The sequence below is a fragment of the Cupressus sempervirens genome, chromosome 2 (assembly GCF_028749045.1).
Source record: "Cupressus sempervirens isolate cs-2001-9-10 chromosome 2, ASM2874904v1, whole genome shotgun sequence".
Lineage (NCBI taxonomy): Eukaryota > Viridiplantae > Streptophyta > Pinopsida > Cupressales > Cupressaceae > Cupressus > Cupressus sempervirens.
Window position 1 is genome coordinate 670,762,562 of NC_143119.1, and position 20,517 is coordinate 670,783,078.

Consider the following 20,517-nt stretch of genomic DNA (forward strand, 5'->3'; position numbering starts at 1 on the left):
AAAGCCAAATAGAATTAAGGACTGAACAAAGATCTATAATCTACAAGTGAAGTTGTAAGTTGTATCAGATCAAAGCTCTACTATTACTCTCTAACAATTGTATCAATCTAGGGTAAACCCTTTGGATTAAGGTTGACCTAATAGTCATTGGAAAATCCTTTAATAGGGTGGCATTCCAAGTGAATGACCTAAAGTCCTTTAAGAAGGCTCACTTTTAACAGGGTGACTGAAATCCCTTAACCGGGTCACATTTAACAATGTGTATTGTAACCTTTAATAGGGTTGGCCTTTCACAAGGCATCACTTCAGAAGAGTGAAAAAGAGTAGCATGTTACTAGTGGTTTTTCCCAAATTGAGTTTCCATGTTAAATCATTGTGTCAAGTATGCTAATGAATGTGTTGTATTTCATGATTTACATTTCTACAAGTTGATTTGATAGTAACATATAAGTTTTAGTAAATAGACAATGAATGCATGCATGGGTATGAATGTTTTATGGGTTCACTGAATTATGGAAAAGTTTTATTTTATACATCTAGACCTTGAATAATTGAATCACCCCCCCTTCTCAATTATTCTAAAAGAATTCCAACAAGGGATCCTACCGGAACCCTTGTTACCCCTCTTGTTTGACATTGCAAACCGATAAAGGCTGCAAAAAATAAATCAACTTAGTTGTTGAACAAAAGACTCAAATAGTGACAAGTCAAAGACTATGAACAGTGACAGTAGACTACATCGACTACATATAATAATAATAATATGATTCATTCTCAAAAAAGGGTACTATTACTATGGTACTATAGTCTATGGTACTACCCAATATAATTCACAAACCTATAGGCTATCTTAGCATGTGAGATGTCCAGTCACTAGTGGACACTGGATAGTAACACTAAAAAAATAACCAGTACCACTATACTAGTATCACTGTACCAGTACCACTATCAACATAAAAAATAAATTAAAAATAACTTGCCTTTTATGAAAACCACGGTCCACGAGTCAATGGGCAATGCACTTAGCACTCTTAAACTTCGACAACAATAAGAAATGCTAGTCTCCAAACCAAAAAAGAGTAAATTGTGTAGAATAATGATATCTTATAGTCTAATCTAGGTTGGAAAATTATATGAGATTAACAAGAAATAATGTCAAATGTAGGCGAAATGCACCTGCCTATGAAAGCCCACAATAGGAAATAGTTGGCTAAATGGGGCTGGTGGTCGACACATGTCAGGAAAATGGTAGGCGATGCCCAACCCAAGGGAAAATTATTTGGTTGTAGTAATGGCAAAAGAATGTGGGACAATAAGAAACAACATGCAAAGGATGGAAAAATGTTTAAAATAAATGTATCCAAAATGTATATTGCATTGGTGATTGGACTGATATTTTTGACCAATCATGTGATAACTAATGGGTGACTACCATGGGCATTGGACCCAAATCTGATAAATATCTGGTGACACGGTTGACCTATGTTGCATGTACTATTCACCAAATGATGATTGACCCATGAGACGGGATCACCAAATGGTGAAGATTCACTACTAAAGTAATCTCTATTAATGAAGAGGATTTGGAAAGAAAGGATAACAAGAGGACCTAGAGAAAGGTTGAGTTATATGGTGTATAAAAGGAGCACTAAGACCACACAAGGCATCAATGATATAGTGTATTGTTTATCTACTTAAGGCTTTAATGAAAGAATTCTTTAGAAAATACTAGAAGAAGGTTACCAAAAGAAATGTGTCTACCAAGCCTAACTGAGCAAACAATGCAAGCTGAACAAAGTTAGTACAGGCCAAGAAAAAAAATAGTTGAAGTTGAGTAGTAAGTTCAATATGAGCCAACCAAGAGAAATCTAGTTGGTGTCAAGTGAAGAAAGTTAGTATGTGCCAAGCAATAGTAAAGACTTATTGGATGCCGAGAAACCTAGTGTTGGCCAAGCATAAGAAGAAAGTGTTTGTTGAGCAAACAAAATGTTATTGTTGAATGCCTAGTAAAATGAGTTAGATAGAAGATTTAACAAATCTCAATCAACAAAGTTGATTTCTTGAATTGTGTGAAGCATCTGGAAGATTACTATGATGAGCCAGTGGCATTGAATTCAAGATAAATCATTTTGAGGTGAACTCAAAGAGGATTGTAGAGGAAGTTTCAAGAATGGAATACAATGGAAAGATGGGTAGATTCAATGAATCTAACCTAACCCTACAATGAATGATTATGGTTAAGCAAAAAAAGATTTAAATTCTCTGTTTAAGGAGATAGCAGGCCAGAAGTAACATGTCATGTGTGAGAGTCTAAGAAAGACAAGAAGTCTAGGGTGTTTCTTCATATGGTGGCTAAATAGAAGAGTCTGTAGTTGGAATACAAAGCAAGAAGGCTTAAGGTGATGAAGGCTTGAAAGGTGAACAAGCTATCAGAGATGAAGAGGATGAATGTCAAGTAGAATGGAGGACTGAGTGTGAGATCTGTAATTCACATGTGAGTTGTTTCATTATTAGATCAAGTCCTATTGTTACTCTCTAACAATTGTATTAGTATGGATAAATCCTTTGGACTAAGGTTGACCTAATAGTCATTAGCAAATCCTTTAACAAGGTGACATTCTAATGGAATGTTCTTTAGTTTTCTAACAAGGCTCATTCCTAGTAGGGTGATTGAAATCCTTTAATCAGGTCACATATAACAATGTACATTGTAACCTTTAATAGGGTTGGCTCCTTACTGGGCTCACTTCAGAAGAGTGAAAAATTGATGATTTTTCCCAAATTGGGTTTCCATGTAAAATCCTTGGGTCAAAATTTTTTGATTAATTTTGTGGTATTGGATGTTTACATTTCTACAAAGTTATTTTGACATAGGACAACAATATGCATATGTTTAAGATATTGAATGATCAATGCATGCATAAGAATAAGTTGCAGTACTGAAAAGTGTTATTTGTAAATTTGGACCTTGGATAACTAATTCACCCTCCCTCTCATTTATTCTAAAGTATTCTAAAAATTGGTATCCAAGCACCAAGTGCTTGGGAGAAAAGTTTGAAGGTACTTAAAGCTAAAGATCAAGATGTATAGAAAGGAGGTGCCCAAGTTAAACAAGGAAACATTTTTTGCATGTCAAATTTTTATGAAGTTACTTCTAGGAAGTCTTGGAGGTTATGCACAGTCAACTATCACCACTAAGCATGTTGATCTAATTGGAGCCCCAATTGTTGAACAATTGAAATAGAAGAAGGAGAACATTTAGACAATGTTGGAGATTGCATCTGCCCTAAGGTACTTAGAGTTTGATGACATCAAAGGATGTGATTCTACTAAAAATATGTGGGATGCCTTATAGTAAATCTATAGAGGAGACAAGAATGTGTTGAGAGACAAAGTTGAAAGCCTAAGAGGAAAATTTGATGAAATGAGAATGCAAGATGGTGTGACTATAGTCCAGCATTGTGCAAGGATCAAAGATATTATTAATGCAATTTAAGGATCTGATGGACATATTGAAGATGAGACCATGATCAACAAAGTATTGAGAGCCTTGTTGCCTATCTATGTTGTTAGAGTCTCTGCTATACAATAACTGAGGTGTACCCCAGGTAGTAATCTAACCCTTGAAGGACTAGTTGGTAGACTCACTGCTTTTGAACTTCCAAATTTTGATAATTTCAAATCTAAGATTGTTTAATTTGCTTTCAAAGCTAAGCTAACACTAAAAGAACCTAAAGATAAGAAAAAGAAAAAGGTCAAACTTGTTGCTAGTGACAACGATATAGATGATGAAGAGCTAGAAGAATTGGAAGCATTGTTGGCTAGGAAATTTCATAGAGGCAAAGGAAAATACAAAGGTAAGTTACCCATCATATACTTTAATTATCATGAGGCAGGTCATATTGCAGCAAGATATCCTGATAAGTCAAATAGAAAGAATGAAGACAAATTTAGAGGTAGAAAAGATGACAGTAGCAAAGGGTACAAGGAAAAAGGAAATAAGGCTTGTTATATTGCTGAAGAAGAATCTAATGATAAATCTAAAGATCATGATGATGAAGTTGTCTATGTTGCTATGAAGGATGACTTTGATGAAGATGAGACAACCACACTGATATCTTATGTGAAAAAAGTGATAGATGGATTATTGATAGTGGATGTTCACATTACATGACTGGAGACAAAAGTAAGTTCATTACCCTCGAGTATTACAATGAAAATAGTGTTAGATTTGGTAATCAAGCACCCTATCTGATTAAAGGAAAATGATCAATAAAATCGATAGATAAGATCATGTGTGACAATGCTTATTATGTGGAAGCACTTAACTATAATCTATTGAGTGTGTCACAATTGAATAATTTAGGTTGCAAAGTTGAATTTGATAATAGAAATGCTAAGATCTATGACATTGATGGAAAACTAAGTGGAAGTGGAGATCAGACTAGAGGTAATCTATTTTATCTTGATATGAATGATGCTATTTTTCTTGTTGTACAATTTGATTATGTGTGGCTATGACACAAGATATTATGTCATGTAAATTTTGACAATTTGGTCAGTATTAATAAGATGAAAAGAGTTGAAGGTTTGCCAAAACTGAAGAAACCTGATAATGTGATTTGTAAACAATGTCAGTTAGGCAAGATGAAAAATTCTAGTTTTAAAAGTAAGACTCATACTTCAAAAGAAATTTTGGAATTAGGTTATATTGATTTGTGTGGACGAATTGATGTGCAAAGATACAAATGTGAGAAGTACATTATCCTATTTGTTGATGATTACTCAAGAATGATGACAATAATGTTCTTAAAAGAAAAAATTGATGCTTTTCAAATGTTTAAGTGGTATTTGGAATGAGTTGAAAAGGAAACTAGTAAAATCTTGAAATGTTTGAGATCTGATAGAGGTGGAGAGTTTACATCAAATAAGTTTGAAAACTTATGTAATGAGAGAGGAATAAAGAGACAAACTTCTACACCTAGGACACCTCCAAAAAATGGGATTGCTAAAAGAAATAAAAAATTTGTAATGGACTGTGGTAGAACACTGATGATGGAGAATAATGTTGCTTTGAAATACCAGAGAGAAGCTATCAATATAGTTGTCTATACCTTGAACCAAGTATAAGTCAAGAAAGCTAAAAGTTCCACAACTTTTGAATTATGGTATGGATACTCACCCAATATCAAATATTTTAAGGTTTTTGGCAGCAAGTGTTATATTCTTAAGGACAACATAAATGGTAAACTTGATGCTAAAAGTGAAGAGGTGTATTCCTAGGCTATTCCATAAGAGTAAAGCTTGTAAGTGTTTAAATACTAATACTGACAAAGTTGTGGAAAGTGCATATGTAAAGTTTGATGAATATATAGAAGTGCATGAAGATGAACCAAAGAAGGAACTTGAAAATTACAGAACCTTTATGTACTACTATGAAGACATGTCCACTGATGTTGATAATTCTACAAACCAAGTTGTTAATCAACAAGAATCAGTAACTATTGAGTCACATACAATGGATGTTGAGTTGCATTCAAGAGCTGAGATGCACTCAGGAGCTGAGTTGTAGTTAGAATCCATGGAACATGCTAATGCTGAGATCAATTTACATGAAAGGAATGTCGAGTTGTCTGATAGAGAAGTACACAGTGAATCTAAAATTGAACTTCATGAAAGACCCAATATAGAAAGGAGCTCAAAAACCAAGGTTGTCAAAGTATGTTAGAAGATATCACCCTATTGGACAAATTATTGGAGATAAAGAAGATAGATAAATGACAAAGAATAGGTTGAGAAATGACACATGTTTGTTAAGTATAAATGAACCTAAGTCAATGAAGGATGCATTAGAGAATAAAGACTGGACTCAAGCCATGAAAGACAAAATTGATCAAATTGAGAAAAACAAAACATGGACTCTAGTACCTAGACCTACAAACAAGAATGTGATTGGAATGAAGTGGGTATACAGATGAGAATGGTGAAGTCACAAGGAATAAGGAAAGATTAGTTTGCAAAGGATATTCGCAAGAAGAAGGAATTGACTATGGAGAGACATTTACCCCAGTTGCAAGATTGGAAGGAGTAAGAACTCTGCTTGCTTACTTTGCATCCAAATGATTTAAAGTTTATCAAATGAATGTTAAGTCAGCATTTCTAAATGGTATTCTAGAAGAGGAGGTTTACATAGAACAACCTAAAGGATCTTTTGATCCAAATAATAAGAACATGGTGTGTAGATTGCAAAAAGTTTTATATGGTTTAAAGCAAGCTCCCAGAGTATGGTATGAAAGGCTTCAAACTATCTTGTGAAGATTAGTTTTGAGAAGACTAATGAAAATAACAATTTGTATCTGAAGACAAAAGGAGGTAAAGGAATTTTACTAGCTGAAATATTTGTTAATGATATCATATTTGGAGAAAAAAATGCATTGTATAAGACATTTGCAAATGAAATGAAGGAAGAGTTTGAGATGTCTATGTTTGAAGAAATAAAGTTCTTTGTTGGGCTACAAGTATATGAGATGAAATATGGTATTTACATCACTTAGTCCAAGTATGTGAAGAAAATTTGAGAACTTTTGGTATGGAAGATTCAAAACATGTTAGTACTCCTATGGTGACAACACACAAACTATCCAAAATTGATGATTATGCTGAAGTAAATCAAACATTGTATAGGTTGATGATTGTCAAATTGCAATATGTAGCTCAAAGAAGACCTAAAATTGCATTAACTATTGAGATTGTTGCAAGGTTTTCTACAAGTTCAAAGGAGAATCATTTAATGATTGTTAAAAGGATTATGAGATACTTGAAAGGAATAGAAGAGTATGGTCTATACTACAAGAAAAATGACAAGTTTAGATTGAGAGCCTATATAGATGTTCTTTGGGTTGGAAACATTGATGACAGAAAGAGTACAAGCGGTGGAAAATTTTTCTTAGGAAAAAGATTGGTTACCTAGACTAGCAAGAAACAGAATTGTATATCACAATCTATTGCTAAAGTTGAATATGTGGTAGTTGTAGTGAATTGCACAAATGTGGTATGGATCAAAAATTTACTCAAAGGAATAAAGGAGGAAATTACTGAACCTGTGGTACTCTACTATCACAATATAAGTGTTATAAATATATCAAAGAACCTTGTGATCAAAGCACATTGTAATAAAGTTTCATTACTTGAGAGAATTGGTTCAAGACAAAAAGTGAGAATGAAATATGTGAATACAAAAGAACAAATAGTTGATATATTCACAAAGGCTTTACCTAAGGATGCACATGAATATCTTAGAGGTAAACTAGGGGTGATAGCCCTATCCAAAGCTACTTAAGAAGTAAGAGTAGTGTTCTACATCAATTAAGTTGAATGACATATTTTACAAATTGATGCAATGGATCTTACTTTAGGACCTTCTTGAAGTAAGGAAGGAGCTAAAAATAGAAGATTTATAGTCACATCCAAGGTGACAGAGGGAGAACCTGAATTGATCATATCTACATGTACAGATGACAAGTCTTTGGTGTTATTGTCAAAGAGGGAGAAAGACAGAGTTGTACTTGAAGAATATACATGAGGGAGAGTTTACTAAGAATATATTGAGGGGGATATAAGAGATATAAGAGAAATCAAAGGAAGGCACACACACTAATAGAGGGAGAGATTTTAATGCAAGGTATAAAGTTTCTTTTTGGTATCTTTGTTGGTATTGGTTTTCCATCAATTCCAAAGATGGAGATTGTTGAAAAGAAGAAGATTGATGAAACCTATTATGGAATAATCATAATTTTGTCATTGATGTCAAATCTATTACTTATTGGTAAGACAATTGCTTACTTTAGTCTGAATGCTATCAATTGATTGATTGATGAAGAGGATTTGAAAAGAAAGGATAATAAGAGAACCTAGAGAAAGGTTGAGTTATATGGTGTATAAAAGGAACACTAAGACCAAGCAATACATTGATGATATAGTATATTTTTTATCTACTTAAGGTTTTAATGAAAGAATACTTGAGCAAAGACTAGAAGAAGGCTAAGTAAAGAAATGTGTCTGCCAAGCCTAACCAAGAAAATGGTGCAAGATAAACAAAGTTAGTATAGGTCAAGCATAAAATTAGTTGAAGCTGAGCAGTAAGTTCAATATGAGCCAAGCAAGAGAAATCTAGTTGGTGCTGTTGGAATTCTTTAGAATAATTAAGAGGGGGGTGAATCAGTTATCCAAGGTCTAGATGTACAAATAAAACTTTTCAATGCTTAGTAGACCTATATTCATGAAACTTTATTATGTATGCATCCATTAGATCATACAACTTTTAAAATTTGTAGGTTACTATCCTAGGTCAAAACAACTTCGTAGAAATGTAAACATGAAACATAATAGATTCGATAACATATTTGACACAAAGATTTTACATGGAAACCCAAATTGAGAAAAAAAAACTAGTAACATGCTACTAATTCTCACTCTTTTGAAGTGATGCCCTATAAAAGGCCAACCCTGTTAAAGGTTACAATACACACTATTAAATGTGACTTGGTTAGAGGATTTCAATAACCCTATTAGGAGTGAACCTTGTTAGAGGGCTTTAGACCATTCAATTAGAATGTCACCTAGTTAAAGGATTTACAAATGACTGTTAGGTCAACCTTAATCTAAAGGATTTACCCTATACTGATACAATGATTAGAAAGTAATAGTAAGGCTTGATTTGAAAACAAATTACAACTCACTTGTAGGTTATAGATCTTTATTTTAGTCCTCCATTCTACTTGTCTTTCACACACTTAATCTCTGATAGCTTATTCACCCTTCAAGAATTCATACTCTTAAGCCTTCTTTCTTTTCCTACCAATAGAAATCTCTTCTATTCATCCACTAAATGAAGCAATACCCTAGACTCCTTGTCTTCCTTAGGTTCTCGCACATGACAACCTTTGCTTCTGACTAGCTTTCTCTATAAATAGAGATTTAAGATATTTTTTTGCTTAACCACAATTGTCCATTTTGGAGTTAGGTAGGATTAGGTAAGATACAATGAATATACCCACTTTTCCATTTGGTTCCTCTAGAAATGTCTTCTACAATCTTCCTTGAATTTTCCTGATGGTTTACCTTAAATTCTATTCTACCAGCTCATCGTAGTTATCTTCCACATGCTTCACACAATTCAAGAAAAAAAATAGCTAGCTCAGATTTATCAAATCTATTATTTAACATGAATGCTAGCACTCAACATCAATATGTTGTCACTCAACTTCCATATTGTTCTTCCACTCATCTTCAACTAGTTAACTCGGAAAACACTAAAGTTTATTGATGCTCAACATCACCTAAACTTTGCTTAGCTTACACTATGTTCACTCAACATATACTAAATCTTCACTTTGCTTGGCTCCAATTAATTTTCTACTCTTCTTGTACTAACTTTTCTCGACACCTACTGTGCACTTAGTCAAGCTTGGCAGACACAATTTTTCTTACTTGTTCTTCTAGACTTAATTAATGTATCCAACCTTTGTAGCCTTAAGCAGATAATCAATACACTATGTCATCACCGTCTTAACTGACCTTTGTACTCCTTTTTTATACCATAACTCAACCTTTCCTTTAGGTTCTCTTATTATCACATTTGATCAAATCATCTTCATCAAACAAACAAATGATAGTACTTAAATCAACTAATCAGTTGTCTTACCAATAAGTAGTAGGTTTGACATCAGTGACAAAAAAATGATTGAAACACGTTCTCATACTTGTATCAATCTTTTCTCAACAATCTCGCTCTTTGGAATTGATGGAAAACCAATACCAAAAATAAAATAATTCCTTGTATTGAAATCTCTCCCTCCATCATTGACTTTCATCTTTTATATAGGCTACAAAATTTTGTGTTCATCTATTTATGTCTGCTATGTTCTTATATCTCCCTTAGTACTTTCTCCCTCTTACTAGGTAGATGTTTCTTAGTCATTTCTCCCTCTTTAGTAAACATCAGGTACACTATGTCCCTTTGAGTAGATATTTCATATTTCTTTCTCCTTCTAAAATATTTCTCCCTCTTTCACATTTTGATTGGTGTTCTTTATTTCTCTCTTTACCATTTCTTCCTCTTTGACAACAATGCCAAAGACTTGTCATCTCAACATGCAGATGTTAAAAATTTCATTTTCTCCCTATATCACCTTGCATGTGACTATAAATCTTCTAATTTAGTTCCTTCATTACTTTAGGTAGCTCCTAAAGTAAGATCCACTGCATAAAGTTGTAAGATACAACATTCAACTTTAATTGATGCCAGGCACTACTCATGTTTATTAAGTAGCTTTGGATAGGGGTATCACCCCTAGTTTACCTCTTAGATACTCATGAGCATCCTTAAGTAAATATTTTGTGAAGATACCAACTATATGATCTTTTGTATTCACATATTCCATCTTCACTTCTTTGTCTTGAACTAGCTCTCTCAAGTAATGATACTTGATTGCAATGTGGTAAGTCTTTGTGTGCATCACATGGTTCTTTGATATATTTATAGTTCTTGTATTATAACAATAAAGTACCATAGGTTCAATGATTTCCTCCTTCATACCTTTGATTAGTCGTTTGATCCATACAATGTTTGTAGAATTTACTGTAGCAACAACATATTTAGCTTCAACAGTAGATTGAGATATGCAATTTTATTTCTTGTTGGTCCATGTGACCAACCTTTTTCCTAAGAAAAATGCTCCTCCACTGGTGCTCTTTCTTTCATCAATGTTTCCAGCCCAATCAACATCAATGTAGGCTCTCAACTCAAATTTTTCATTTTTCTTGTAGTATAGACCATAGTCTTTTGTTCCTTTCAGATATCTCATAATTCTCTTAAGAATCATCAAATGATTCTCCTTAGTATTCATAGAGAATCTTGCAACTATCCCAATAGATAATGCAATGTCAGGCCTATTATGTACTACATATTGCCATTTTTCAATCATAGACCTATACAATGTTTGATTCACATCAACTGAATCATCATTCTTTGACAACTTGTGTCCTATCACCATAGGTGCACTAACTAGTTTAGAATCTTTTAATCCAAAAGTTTTCAATATTTCCTTCACATACTTAAACTGAGTGATGTATATACCATATTTCATCTAATATACTTGCAAACCAACAAAAAACTTGATTTGTCCAAACATCGACATCTTAAATTCTTGCTTCATTTCATTTACAAATGCCTTACATAATCCATCTTGACCTCCAAATATGATATCATCAACAAAAATTTTGGCTAGTAAAATACCTTTACCTTTTTGTGTATTCAAGTACAGATTGTTGTTATTATTAGTCCTCTCAAAGCCAATCTTCACAAGATAATTGTGAAGTCTTGCATACCATGCTTGAAACCATATAAAGCTTTGTGTAGTCTACATACCATGTTCTTATTGTTGACATCAACAAATCCTTCTAGTTGTTCTATGTAAACCTCTTCTTCTAATATCTTCTTCTAGTTGTTACTCCTTCCAATCTTGCATCAGGGGTGAATGTTTATCCATAGTGTATCCCTTCTTCTTGTGCATACCCCTTGCAAGCTAATCTTGCCTTATTTCTTGTGACTTCACCATTTTTCATCTAACTTGATTCTGTACACCCACTTGGTTCCTATCACATTCTTGTCCTCTGGTCTAGGAACTAGAGTCCATATTTTGTTCTTCTCAATCTGCTCAATCTCTTCTTTCATGGCTTTACTCTAGTCTTCATTTTCTAAGGCATCTTTCATTGTCTTAGGTTCATGTGTGCTTAGAAAAAATGTATCACTTTTGTGTTTGTTTCTTGTCATTGGTCTAACATTTTATCTCCAATAATTTGTTTAGTAGGGTGATGTCTCTTTACATACTTTGACAATCTTGGTTTTGTTCTACTTTCCTTATTAAGTCTATCAACTTTTGAATCACTATGCACTTCTTTATCAGGTAATTCAACATTTCTTTCATGTACACTAATCTCAGAATTAGAATGTGCTTTAGCTTCAATCTGCAACTCGGCTCTTGATTGTAGCTTGGTTCCTAAATGCAACTCGACATTCATGGTATGTGACTCAACAGTCACTGAAACTTGCTATTGATTTGCAACATCTTCATCAACAGGCATACCTTCATAAAATTATACAAAAGATTTGTATCCCTCTAGTTCCTTCATAGGTTCAACATCATGTACCTCTGTATATTCATCAAACTTCACATTTGCACTTCCACAACTTTGTTAGTGTTAGTATTTAAACACTTATAAGATTTACTTCTTGTGGAATAGCCAAGGAATATACCTTCTTCACTTTTAGCATCTAATTTACCATTCCTTAAATCTTTAAGAATATAGCACTTCCTTCCAAACACCTTAAAATATTTTATATTGGGTTAATATCCATACCATAATTCAAAAGGTTTTGAATGAGTACCTTTCTCGACTTGCACATGGTTCAAGGTATAGACAATTCTACTTGCAACCCCTCTCCAGCATTTTAGAGCAACATTCTTCTCCATCATGAGTGTCCTAGCATAGTCCATTACAGATCTATTCCTCCTTTTAGTAATTCCATTTTTTGGAGGTGTCCTAGGTGCAGATATCTATCTTTTGATTCTTTTATCATTATAGATCATATCAAACTCATTTGACATGAATTCTCCTCCTCTATTAGATCTCAGAAATTTCATGCTTTTTTCTTGACTCCTTCTTAGCTCTTTCTAAGTACCACTTAAACATTTGGAAAGTATCAAATTTATGTTTCATAAACATAACTATCATCATCCTAGAATAATAACCAACAAATAGGATAATGTACTTGTCACCCTTGTAGCTTTGTATATTAATTGGTATACACAAGTCAGTATGAACAATCTCCAAAATTCCTATAGAGGTATGAGTTTTACTTTTAAAAATAGATTTTGTCATTTTTCCTAACCGACATTGTTTACAAATTATATTGTTAGGTTTCTTCAATTTAGGAAAACCTCTCACTCTTTTCATGTTACTGATACTCACTAACTTATGTTACTGATACTCACTAAGCTATCAAAGTTAACATGACATAACCTCTTGTGTCATAACCACACATCATGAAATTCTACAACAAGATAAGTAGCATCATTCATATCAAGATAAAATAGATTACCTCTAGTTTGATCACCTTTCCCAATTAGTTTCCCTTCAGTATCATAGATCTTAGCTATCTTATTCTCAAACTCAACCTTGAAACCTAAACTATTCAGTTGTGACACACTCAACAAATTATAGTTAAGTCCTTCAACATAATAAGCATTGTCACACAAAATCTTTTCTGTGAGTTTGATAGATCATTTTCCTTTTATCAGATAGGGTGCATCATTACCAAACCTTACACTATTTCTATCATAATAATTCAGGGTAATGAACTTACTTTTATCTCTAGTCATGTGATGTGAATACCCACTATAAATGATCCATCTGTCACTCTTGTTCACTTAAGACACCAGTGTTGTTGCCTCATACTCATTAGATTCATCTTTCATTGCAACATACACTACTTCATCATCATGGTCATCAGATCCATCTTTGGTTTCTTCTTCTACAATGTAGCAAGACTTCTTGCCTTTGTCTTTGTAATCTTTGTTGTCCTCATCTCTTTTACTTTTGTATTTGTCTCCACTTCTATTGTTCTTCTTCTCTAGACATCTAGTAGTAATATGACCAACCTCATTGAAATTAAAACACATGATAGGTAACTTACCTTTGAATTTTTCTTTGCCTTTGTGAAATCTCCTTGCTAGCAGTGGTTCAAATTGTTCTACATCCTCCTCATCTATGTCATTGTCAATAGAAATATATTTGACCTTTTTCTTCTTCTCTTTAGATTCCTTAATGAGATGTTAGTTTTGAAAGCAGATTCAACATTTTTATATTTAAAGTTATCAAAATTAGAGAGCTCAAAGGCAGTAAGCCTACCTACCAAACCTTCCAGAGTCAGATTAAAGCCTAGTATACATCTTAGTTCTTGTATGACAGAAACTCTAAAAGCATAGATGGGCAACAATGTTTTCAGTACTTTGCTTAATACATTTTCATCATCTATCTTACCAATAGCTCCTCTTATAGAATTAACATATTTTATTCTAGAGCAATATTGAGCAAAATTCTCACCTTCTTGCATTCTCATATCATCAAACTTACCTCTAAGACTTTTAGATTTAGCTCTTAAAACATTTGCATCTCTTCCATAAATGGTGTGAAGATCATCCCATATCTTCTTTGTAGAATCACAACCCTTGATATCATCAAACTTAGCGTAACTTAGGGTAGTGACAATCTCCAACATTGCCTTATTGTGTTCTTTCTTCTTTTTCAGATCATCAGTAGTTAGGGCTCCAATAGGATTGACATACTCAGTGGAGATGGTAGATTTTGCATGGTCTCTAAGACCTACTATGTGTATCTTCATCAGACTTTGCTATGTAGGGAATTTCTCCTTGTTAAGCTTGGGTACTTCTTGTAGACACCTAAATCTAATTACATCAATAAGTAATCATATTTAGTCATCTCCTAGGACATTATTGATTAAATATTTACTATTTAATTAATTAATCATCATCCCCTAGTTAATTAATTAATTAAATTAACTATAGTCCAATTGATAAAATCAAATGATCACCCAAAATCAATTTATCAATTAAATCCCAATTCCTCTATTAAATTGGATAAATCATCAAATCCATTCAATTTAATTCCATACTCCCATTTTATTGAATAAAACATTTAATAAAATATCTAAAATCCTAAAAACCTTTCCTAACCCCTAATCCAACCCATTCACCCATACTAACCTCACTTAGCCTCCTAACTAAACCATCCCATCAAAGCTAAATCACTTACCCCCTAACTCCCCTTCTAAGCTAATCCCAATCCCCTTCTAATCATGTGCACAATCATAAACATGGGTTAAGACTTGCTAACCCAAGCCAAAGTCAATAAACTCAACCACACCTCTTACATCCCCAAAATATCTTTTACACCTCTCTTAATGAATCTTACATCCCTCTTACATAATCAACCTCCCTAATTATTTCTTTGACCAACCCTTATCCTATCCTCTCACACTCATTCTCCTTGTGGGACTTGTCACCTCCCCATTGGTGCTAAACAAGCACAATCCTTGTGCTCCCTTTTGAGTGCATCCTGACCCTCCCTCACCATCTCATCATCTTGACATCTTGACCCTCCATTCCTCCAACCCTTGGCCTATAAATTGAACCTCCTCCCTTCAAAAAATCATCCACCTTCCATGTAAAGTTATAATGTTATTTTAAGAGCTCATAAACTACCAAAATACTATTATAATGTTGGAATCACTCCATGAATCCATTATTGAAACCTTGCTTCATTCACTCCACCCATCCATATAAAGCTTGAGCATATATTATGAGCATACACATCTTAAATTAGGGACAAATCTATTGCATCATGATGTTATACCATTAGGAGCCTACCATTCTTGGTTTGCTTCCTTTTGTGGTGATAACAATCAGTCCTATCTTAATTGTTAACTGCTTTAGTTGTGTTAATTATTTCTTTATTGGTTAGTATTCAATTTGCACTACTAAACTAGGTGATACACCTCTCTTTTTGACATCTTGATCTTTTTCTTCTAGTACCTTCAAACTAGTCCTCTTAAGCACTGTGACTCTGATAGCAATTGTTGAAATTCTTTACAATAACTAAGAGTGGGGGGGGGGGGGGGCGCTGAATTAGTCATCCAAGGTCTACATAAAACTTTTCAATTCTTAGTAGACCCATCTCCATAAAACTTTATTATTCATGCATCCATTAGATCATACAACTCTTAAACTTTGTAGGTTATTGTCCTAGGTCAAAACAAGTTTGCAAAAATATAAACATGAAATATTATAGATTCAATAACACATTTGACACAAGGATTTTATGTGAAAACCCAATTTGGGAAAAACCACCAGTAACATGCTACTAATTCTCACTCTTATGAAGTGATGCCTTGTGAAAGGCCAACCCTGTTAAAGGTTACAATACACACTGTTAAATATGACCTGGCTAGAGGATTTCAATCACCCTATTAGGAGTGAGCATTGTTAGAGGACTTTAGAATATTCACTTGGAATGTCACCTTGTTAAAGGATTTACAAATGACTATTAGGTCAACCTTAATCCAAAGGATTTACCCTAGATTAGTACAATGATTAGAAAGTAATACTAAGGCTTGATCTGATAACAAATTACAACTCACTTACAGATTAAAAATCTCTATTTTAGTCCTCTATTTTTCTTGGCTTTAATACACTTCAGCTCTGATAGCTTGCTCACCCTTCAAGCATTTATATTCTTAAGCTTTCTTTCTTTTCTTGCCAATAGCAGTCTCTTATGTTCAACCACTGAATGAAGCAATACCCTAGATTCCTTGTCTTTGTTAGGTTCTCGCACATGACAACCTTTGCTTCTGACCAGCTCTCTCTATAAATAGAGATTTAAGATCTTTTACCACAATCATCCATTTCAGGGTTGGGTAGGATTAGGTAGGATTAGGTAGGACATAGTGAATCTACCCACTTTTCCATTTGGTTCCTCTAGAAACTTCTTCTATAATCTTCCTCAAATTTTGTGCCACCAACTCATCATAGTTATCTTCCACATGCTTCACACAATTCAAGAAAACAAAATAATCAGCTCATATTCATCAAATCTATGATTTAACATGAATACTGGCACTCAACATCAATATGTTGGCACTCAACTTCCATATTGTTCTTCCACTCATCTTTAACTAGTTAACTCAACAAACACTAAAGTTTACTGATGCTCGACATTAACTAAACTTTACTCGGCTTACACTATGTTCACTCAGCATACACTATATCTTCACTTTGCTCGACTCCAACTAATTTTCTGCTCAGCTTGCACTAACTTTTCTTGGTACCTACTATGCACTCTGTCAAGCCTAGTAGACACAATTCTTCTTACTTGTTCTTCAAGATTTAATTAGTGTATCCAACTTTTGTAGCCTTAAGTAGATAATCAATATATTATGTCATCATTGTCTTAACTTATCTTTGTACTCCTTTTTCATACCATAACTCAACCTTTCCTCTAGGTGCTCTTGTTATCACATTTGATCAAATCCTCTTCATTAATTAAACAAATGATAGTACTCAAATCAACTAAGTAGTTGTCTTACCAACAAGTAGCAAGTTTGACATCAGTGACAAAACAATGATCGAAACACATTCTCATACTTGCATCAATCTTTTCTCAACAGGTTTCGAGTGAAGAAAGTTAGTATGTTCTAAGCAACAGTAAAGACTTAGTGGATACCAAGAAACCCAGTGTTGGCCGAGCATTAGAAGATAGTGTTTACCAATAAAATAGAGTGTTATTACCAAGTGCTAGTAAAATGAGTTAGATCAAAGATTTAATGAATCTAAGCTAACAAAGTTGATTTCCTGAATTATGTGCAGTATGTGGAAGATTAATATGATGAGCTAGTGGCACAAAATTCAAGATAAACCATTTTGAGGAAAATTCAAAGAGGATTGTGGAGGAAGTTTCTAGAAGGGAATAAAATGGAAAGATGGGTAGATTCAATGAATCTAACCTAACCCTAGAATGGATGATTTTGGTTAAGTGACAAAAGACTTAAATTCTCTATTTAAGGAGATAACATGCCATAAGCAACATGTCATGTGGAAGAACCTAAGATAAACAAGAAGTCTAGGGTGTTGCTTCATATGGTGGTTGAATAGAAGAGTTTGCAATTGGCATACAAAGTAAGAAGGATTAAAGTGATGAAGGATTGAAGGGTGAAAAAGCTATTAGAGATGAAGAGGATGAATGCCAAGAAGAATGGAGGATTGAATGTGAGGTCTATAATCTGCAAGTGAGTTATTTTATTATCAGATCAAGTCCTGTTGTTACTCTCTAACAATTGTATCAGTCTGGACAAATCCTTTGGACTAAGTTCACCTAACAGTCATTAGTAAATCCTTAAATAGGGTGACATTCTAATGGAATGTTCTAAAGTCCTCTAGAGAAGCTCACTCCTAATAGGGTGATTGAAATCCTTTAACCAAGTCACATTTAAAAGTGTGCATTGTAATCTTTAACAGGATTGGCTCCTCAAAGGGCTCACTTTAGAAGAGTGAATATTGGTAGCAAGTTACTAGTGGTTTTTCCTAAATTGGGTTCCCACATAAAATCTTTGTGTCAAAATGTGTGATTAATTTTGTAGTATTGCATGTTTACATTTCTGTAAAGTTATTTTGACATAGGACAACAATATGCATATGTTTAAGATATTGAATGATCAATGCATGCATAAGAGTAAGTTGCAGTACTGAAAAGTTTTATTTGTATATTTGGACCTTGGATAACTGATTCACCCCCCCTTAGTTATTCTAAAGTATTCCAACACAACTTATATAATTCCTTAGTATATTCCTTCACACTTATGTCTTTTTGGCTTAAATTTTGCATTTTTCTCAACAAATTCACCTAGTCTTGGTATTTCCAGGGAGAAACTTCTTCATCATCTTTCCAATCATCTTCTCCCATCTCTTGATATTTTCTTTTCCCCTTTTCTATCTTTCAGTTTGCAAATGATCCCACCAAAGTGAAACACAACCCTTCAACTTTGTGACTACTAGCTTAACCTTCTTATTATCAGGAGTACCTTAATACTCAAAGTATTTATCAATCTCAGTGATCTAATCAAATACAACATCTATCTCAAGTTTTCCATCATAGAAGACAACTTCAACAATATATCTAGCATTTACCCTAGATAAAACTCTCAAAAGACTTTCCGCATCTTGTTCAACTTTAGGTTTAATATTAGGATTTTGTGCTACCTCTTTATTGTCAATAACATCCTCAAGATGTAGACCTATTTTCTATGTTGTCTCAACAACTTCAAGTCTCACTGCAATATGCCTCAACGTGTCCATATGTAATATCCCTTGCCCAAACTGACTGATTTTAGATCAAGGAATATTGTCAAACATTATATGTTGCTTTTTATTGCTAAGAAATTTAGAATGTTCATAAATGATATTACAATGCCTCTTACAATGAACTAATATGCAAGTGCAATTCTTTTGGTACTTTCAATAACTAGATATGGAATGCATACCTACAACCAATTGACATTTTGACAAACAATTGGCATACAACTATTATGTTGATCATTTATGCTATTAGGCTGACATTTTGTCAAACAAATGGTATGCAACACATATCTCCTTTATTGAATTCATTCTCATGTACAATGTTGCTATGAGTTTGCCAAGACAAATGGGCTTACAATAATGACTATAGTAATGCCAAGATTCTAAATTATCATAGAAAAATCATATGCCTAAAAATTACAATGCTAACTAATAGTTGTAAGAGGAACCTAATAGTAGTGATGCCCAAGGATGAAGATGAATCAAGCATAAGTACTATAGCATGACATTGTGCATGCATACTATAGTAGCCAAAATGTATTCTCCAATTTAAGCACAAATAGAAATCTAGAATGAAGCTCTCCAGAATACCAAATTTAGTGGATATTTCACCACCTCAAATGGTTGCAACACTAGAGAGTTGACATTCTCCAATGGCTGACTGAAATTAGAAACCTTAGTTTCTTCTCCCAAGTATATATCAAATGCAATTCACAACAATCAAATGATTAACAATGAAGCTCTCACCTCTATTTATTCTATTCCTTTACCCTTCTAGAAGGAAATAAAATATTATTTAATTGCATTCACTAGAAGCTTTCCCCTTTTCTATACAATAATTAGTTGTATTTCTAGAAAATGCACTCTCTAGAAGCTTCTCTCTTGCAATACAATAATTAATTGTGCTTCTAGAAAATTAAATTAATTAAATATAAAGTCACCTTTTAATTTTAAAAATTTAATGACTTTATAAGAAATTAATTTAATCAATTTCTCCTTATTTCTTCACTTAGCCTTTGGAGAATGTAAAGGCTAAGAACTCCACTAAGTTGCTAAAAAGATGGGGACATTACACCATAATAACATTATCAACATTTCCTCTGCCATGAACTATCTTGACAATAGTTCCTGCAAGACCGTAACCTTCTATAAGTTATAGGTTAGATTTTAGATCTTCCACCCTACAACCAAATTCAACAAGGTTCTCCATGATCTAAGCCTCAAGAAAGAACTCACTTTGATACCATTTGATGTAGGGGGAAAGGGATAAGGCATGGACATGTGGAATACATGAAACTTAACCTATGACTGCCTTCCTACTTAGAGTTACACACCGAAGCTTATACACAAAATTAGTGAAGCCATAGAGAACACAAGGCTAGATGTAGCATATTCATAGGTGTAAATATTTAAATTTACATATAGAGAAACCATAACATTCTCGATTGTGAGGTCTTCTAGGTTGTGACCTTATACATAATTTAGAAATATAATTCTAGAGTCCACACTCACATCTTCAATTTCTATC